Below are 6764 nucleotides of genomic sequence, written 5' to 3' on the forward strand. Positions count from 1 at the left end.
GGAACAATTCTGATCAGTTTTAACAGCTTGAAAACACATCGGCAGACAGCAACCACAGCTTAGCAACTGTGATCAAAATGCTTGTCTTTCAGCTTCCCCCCAAGGATAAAAAAGTATGTAAATAAGACCAAGTTATTAGTCATGGCTAAATTACATAAAGTGTTATTAGACTACTTCACTGTCACTTCTAGGAAGAGAGTAATTCCTGTTAAACTAAAAAAACTGTAAAAACAGTAGGAACACAATGGACAGCAGAATATCACTCTGTCACCAGTTCTCCTCATCACTGGCAAACTGAATTGGCCCTTGCTATCCTGACACAAGCCTTAGGCACCTATATCACTGCTCCCCACTAATCTAATAAACACCTGCAATTAAAAACAATATGAAGATCCAAAAGAATAATAATTTGGCCTTCAACTGTCATGTAATGTCCCTTTTTCACCACTGACTTTCATTTCTAATGTATCCCATTCACCATAGCTCATAGAATAACAGACTGGTCACAATATTATTTGTGGTATTCCCACGTGGTTAGTCATAAACCTCCTTAGCACCTCCTGCTCTGCTTGTCCCTTTCCCCAAGATCTGCTCCACCTTACTGAGTCCAAACAATATTGGAAAGAATACAGCGCCCAGCCTTGACTTACCTTTCTGTGTGATGAAGATTAGTTCTTTGGAAAAAGCAGATAAAAAACAAAATTAAGTGTTTTGAGACAGGTAGCAAGACTAAAAAGCACAGTTTAAAGGTCTAAGACTTTAATACTTAGGATTCCCCATAGGGGCTCTATCTGTTGTGATAGTGCAAAAACACCCTCAAAAAATAAGTGTGGTAGCAAACTAAATCACAGTAGCAACTTCTATGTGACTGAAGGACAAAGAAGAAAATTATCCACAGCTGAATTAGTTATCAGTGCATAAAAGACTACAGAAATCCTCTCTTCTATAGGCTTAGGAATAACACTGTGTCATTGAGAACAACTTTCTAATGGATAGCTCTTCTTCAGTTACCATGCAGATATATTTGCACATAGAGGACAAAGGAGCAGAGCAGCGATTTCTATATGAAAACCGATTGTACTCACTTGCACTCACTAGCTGAATGACTTTACTTTCCAAATGTATTTTTTTTTTTTTTAGAAAGCAGCATGGGTATATGTGAGAGTGGGCTGTTGTGTGCATATACCAATACACACCTAGCTGAAAAGATGCAAGAGGACATGATTTGGTAGGTGCACAGATGCTCAGCTCACTTATCAGCACACATAAATTTTCAGAGGAAAGCTCTTTCTTTTACACACCCCATTGTGCTGTCCACTTTTGAAAAGGACTTTTTGCCTTTTTGGTCATTTGAGATTAGCTCAGTTGGTAAGAGCAGGGTGCTAAGAATGCAAAGGTTGTGAGTTAGAGCCCCATGTGGGCCGTTCACTTAGGAGCTGGACTCAATGATCTTTGTAGGTCCCTTTCAATTCAAAATATTAGCAGGAAATAACATTATTTTCTTACAAGAAAACAATTTTATTGGTAAAAGCTATTCTCATGAGAACTCCTTGCTGCTCTGCTGAAAGCAGGACCACACAGGTGTCACCATCACTGGTGCCTGCAGTTGCAATGAGCTGGCTGAATTTATCCTGCAGCACAACTGCAGGACTGTGCAGCACAGGATGTTTGCTCAGGTTAGCTGCATCACTACCTCCACAACAGGCAGTGGTCCTCTGAATCAACACATCCCACCCCTTGCTTCAGACACAGTTCACCTTTCTCAAAGATTTCCTAACTTATAGATTAGCAATCTGTCCAGCTAGTTTTCTGACAGGCTGAGACCTCTGTCACAGTGCCACACACACTGTGTCTGCTCCCAGTGAAGGGAGTGGGAACCTTGCTGCAGGTTCCACACAGCTGCTCCTCGAGCTGGTATGTGGTCACTCCTGCCTGAAGGCAGATGTGGGAGGATGGATTGTAAGACAACAGAGATAATGCTGAAGGCAATCTCGCCTCTGAGGAGTTGCAGCTGTTCTATTTACCAAAGAGTAGAAACATCTTTGCCCTTAAAGGGTCATATCTGTGTCCAATAAGGATGGGTGTTATAAAAGAGTGAATTAGGTGGTCGAGAGGAGAGTTGGGGTCAGTCAAGTGTGTTGTGAGGAGTAAGGGTCAGGCGATTGTGCAAGGGGCAGTAAAGATTAGTATGTACTGCAATAGATAGGTAGAAGTCAGCTGGTGTTGTGATGCACTAAATAGCTTATTTCATTGTTGTTTTGGGGCCAAGCACCAATGCTGACAGGCAGACATAGCCTGTTACAGATCATTAACTCATCAAACACAATGACTTTTGTGGGGTTCCCAACATACCATCTAATCCCTGTGTTCAGCTCTCCAGGTTCACCTGCCTTCCTACTCTTACTCCCAGCCCATGACTGATGGTGCCACAATTAAAATACAACATTATGTTTCTTGCTCTGATCAAGCCTACCTGCCCAAAATGAAATAAAGTCACATCACTGTATCTTTTGCTTATTAGAAACATCCTCTCTTTTAGCTTCTGTAGAGGCATAAAAGTCAGTCAGTTGCTCTGCTTTAAAACTTCTAAATGTATCTTGATTTCTAATTTTAGATTAAGGCAAATCCATTTTTGGGGGTTATTTTCTTTTCATAGAATCTGAGAATGTAAGGTATTCTTGGTGACCCCTTCCTTCCTTCCTGGAGTCCATCCTTCCTTCCAAAGGGCTGGAGTTATCAGTGGCATAGAGCTATCTGACACTAAGACTGACCCATGTTGATCCAGTTTGCTGCTGACCTCGCCTGCTCCCCCAGATTTTCCCTCTGTTAGCCCTTCACTACAGCTCCCAACACAGCACTGCCATATGGCAGTGGACCCTGCAGTTTTGTCAGGTAATGACACTGGGAAGAATCTTCCTGCCTAGGAAGTTTCTTTTGAGTAAGACCTGGGAATCTAAAACTTTCTCCAAGTTTCTTTTAGTGGGACCTGGGAATCCAAGCAGGAGCTAAACTCCTACATACAGACCTCAGTGCTCATAGGACTTTTTCTCACTTGGCATGTTCTCTCTTCAAACAGTAGCCTGGAGAAACATGTGCTTTGCTCAACAAAAGCAGAAACAATAAGACTAAAGAATCTGACTCCAGACACCAAGGGATTGTCATTGTCAAATCAGGATTCTGAAGCAGCTGCAAGTGGCCTTGACTACAGTGTTCATGGAAATCTTTCTATCAGGCCTTATAACACTCTCTTTTTATTATAAAACTATTTTCTTGTAATTGTGATTGAGATCAAAAGCCAGCAGAAATGAGCCCTAAATGATTCGGAGTAGGAATAAAACTCAAATAAAACAAAACAGAACTAAAACCAAAATATCCTATACATAAACAAAAATAACACACAAACACAGAAAGGACTACTCTGCGTGCTGCAACTGCACCCATGGTAGAGCTTTTACTAGACTTGGAAAAGGATTTTCTAATGGCAATAACAATGAGAGTCAAACACTGCCTGCCTGACAAAGGATGATTCCCATTAGAAAAGGTAGAAAGAGAACATTAAACAAACAGCTGTCAGCACTGATTTAGAAAGAATCAATTCTGCCTTGGAAAGCTACAGGCTAAATCAGCTCTTGTCAGAACTTATAGACCAAGTATCAGTCATCCCATCCACATGCCTTTTGACATTATAAGGTAGACCAGGACCTGTATTTCACACTGGGATGGCTGCTTGGTGGGATCTTAGTGTGTTCTGTGCGTGTTCTGTGCATGCACACGCAGGAGCAAAATGCTTTCACAGCACACCAGCCCAGACAATAAAACCCTGATGCAGCCTCATCTTGTGGCACTGTGGGACTATAATTTTGATTTGCGTGGCCAGCATCAAGCCAGGCACTCTCAGGCTTCCCTCCATAGTGCTTGCCTTACCTCTGGAGCCTCCCATGCCAAACTCAGGGGGCAGAGCACATTGTTGTGATATCTCCACTGCAGTCCCATACCCTGTCTCTTACCATCCCATGCCCATAGCCCTCCTCTTCACAATATTCTCTGTCTCCATTCCCCAAGGGTTCGGCTGTCATGCCAAATATGGTTTTCTCTACACTTCATAATTATATTAGTGATTAAACCACAAAAAACTAAGAAAAAGTAAAATAAAAAAAATAGCATCTGGTAAGTCAGAAAAATTCCTGTTACAACTGAATTGAGTGAAATAAACTGCAGGCAGACCTCTTTAAGCTGAGGTGAAGTAAGCCTGACTGTAACTTACTGCCAAAGGCTAGGAGCAATGGCAATACCAGCTTATAGGACTACACAGTAGTGGAGTACAGCAAAGTTCCTCAATACACCTCTTCAATCAGAAGGTCATCTGTCCCAGAATCTCATCTCATATGATGGCCAGAAATGTGTATCTGCAGACTAATTCAAATCCAAAGGAAATAAACCATCCTTTCCCAGAATATTCTTTCCATCTCCTAAATTGTATTGCCTAGGCTTCCAGCAGTAAAATCTACATTTGATTTCCAGCAAAATAATCTATATCTCCTAGGGCTGCTGGCATGAACATCCTCTTTCAGTGGAGGAAAGACAATAGCTAAGGAGCAATCTCAAATTTGGTACTTATATTTCTTTAAGGAATGGAAAATAATCTGTGTCACTTTCCTGTGTCAGGGAGGTCATTGAAAGAGGACCTATTTGGAGTTCTTCTACTGCTTTTTTCTATGTTGTTTTATATGTATATACCTAGACAGTGCCAGGAGCAGCACACAGGCTCTTTGCTGGATTTAACCCATGTGCAGTTTGAGGACAGAGTGCTCGCAACAGGCAGCAACATCTCAGCAGAGAAGATAAGAAGAAATATCCAGGGCCTATATTTCACTGTCAATCTGCAGATGTTTGCAGAATAACCAAAGTCTTTGAAGATCCCAGGCTGCTGAAGTCCCAATCGCCTCCTCTTTTTTCAAAGCACATTGAATGCTTCAAAATTTGCTTTCAGAGAGAATTGCTCTGTGTGACTCAAATCACAAATGACCTGAATGCTTCTCATTTTGGAATTTCGTTCTCAGGCAACAAATTATGTCCTGGGAGGAACACAGCTTTTAATTCTTATAAAAGCAACTTGATACAGTCCATGAATGAAGTGTTTCATATCCAAAGAAATTTCATATATCAACCCAAGTATCAAAAAATCACAACCATAGCAGGATGTTAATGCCCTCAATATAAAAATACAATACGGTGTGGTGGTTGTCATGGTGACTTTCCATCACACTGGGCACTTGCAGCAACTTGAGAATGATTCAGAAGTTGAAATGTAAGGTGCTGTTTCGGAGGAAGATATTCTTAAAAACACTTTTTCTTTGTGTTAAATAAATTCCCTTTTTTCAGATTGTCTATTCTGATTTACTGTTGTGGCTTAAAGTAATAGAACAAATGTACTTGAATCCTATCTCTTGTTTTTTTTGTAAAGAAGAAAATCCCCTCTTTATGCTTCCTGCCACCAGAGCTCGTCTTCCTGAGTCTATGAGTTTTCACGAAGTTTGCCTTGTGAAAAGACTTCGGGGACTTCTTGTATTTCTTACCTGCAACATAAAAATTTATTACATTGTTCAGTTGAAGAATACTAAAGCATAACAAAAAATAGTTGCTTTTGAAGGAATTGTCAAGATTTTTTGAGTTGGAAAAGTAAGAGGACCCAGGGCACAAACTATTATTTCCCTTCAGAAAAAAGGACAGGGATTTGTGTACAGTGGTGCTAGGAATCAACATACCAGTTTCAACTGTGCTCTAAGGGTGAGCTTAGAACTAATCCAGATTTCTGTAATAATGCATCTCCTTGAAAAATTCACAAAGTTGTTAGGTGTTCTCTAAAGAATTTCACTGAAGATATGTGTCTTTCTGTGTTACCAGAAGTCTCCAAAGGGTGACTTTGTTTCCTGACTGGACACTGCAGGATGGCTAAAGCTAATGTTGAAGAAGAGGTTTATGCCAAGTCCAAGTTTGCATAGCTATGGCTTAACAATTGTGTGTTTGTATGAGATTCACAAGTATGGGCGAGGCTGCCACCAGGAACACAAATACAGCATAGGAATCTCTCACTAAATATAGGATTTAGGATCAGTGTTTCCCAGCTGTCAAGGAAAATATTTAATGCAGGTAGCTCGGGGTACAGCTGCAGTGGGAGCTACAGATGGAGCTCTGGGTGGGTGCTCGTGGCAAAAGGACAGGAATTGCCAGCCCTTGTCACAACAAACAGCACAGGGACCTGTAGCACCAGCCAGAAAACCAGACACTGAGGCACTGCAGGAGCTGAGGACTCTGTAGGAAGAGGTCAGACTTTCACACACACAGACTACGAGGTATTAAAAGCTCAGGATTTCCTTTGTTTGGGGTCCCTCCTTGGAGGCACCAGTTTGAACTGTGATTCTTTTGCTGCACAAGCATCAATTTCAGAATCTAAAGGTCAGAAACTTTGCTGTGGGAAATGTGGGGTCAAGCCAGTAAGGAAATCATGTCCAGCTGTATGAATGAGGCAGGAGGGGTTGTAAGGAGTCAAATAAGCCAGCTATTATGTCACTGGAGGCACCAATTGCTCGGTTTCAGCTCAGGTGGTGAAAGCCTGACTGCCAGAGTGGCCAGTGGATGGTTAGTCAGGGAAGTTTCCTTTAAAAAGACAGTGGTAATCTGATGTTTTATGTCCCAACACTTCTGTATAAAAAGGTAGGCTTTCCCATGGTGTGGAGCAATGAGTGGGAAAAGGAGAGCCTCAC

General features: G+C 41.5%; 1 long non-coding RNA gene across 1 annotated transcript in view; it reads right to left on the bottom strand.

Annotated features, from left to right (window-relative positions):
* The window catches only part of LOC146763913 (uncharacterized), a 63682-nt gene that overhangs the window by 27060 nt on the left and 29858 nt on the right, over positions 1–6764 (bottom strand). The window contains exon 2 of the long non-coding RNA XR_014951285.1: positions 1–5576. This exon is cut by the window's left edge and continues 27060 nt beyond it. This is a non-coding gene — a long non-coding RNA (uncharacterized LOC146763913). The remainder of the gene's footprint in view (positions 5577–6764) is intronic.

The sequence above is a fragment of the Lonchura striata genome, chromosome Z (assembly GCF_050655825.1).
Source record: "Lonchura striata isolate lonStrDom1 chromosome Z, ASM5065582v1, whole genome shotgun sequence".
Classification (NCBI taxonomy): domain Eukaryota; kingdom Metazoa; phylum Chordata; class Aves; order Passeriformes; family Estrildidae; genus Lonchura; species Lonchura striata.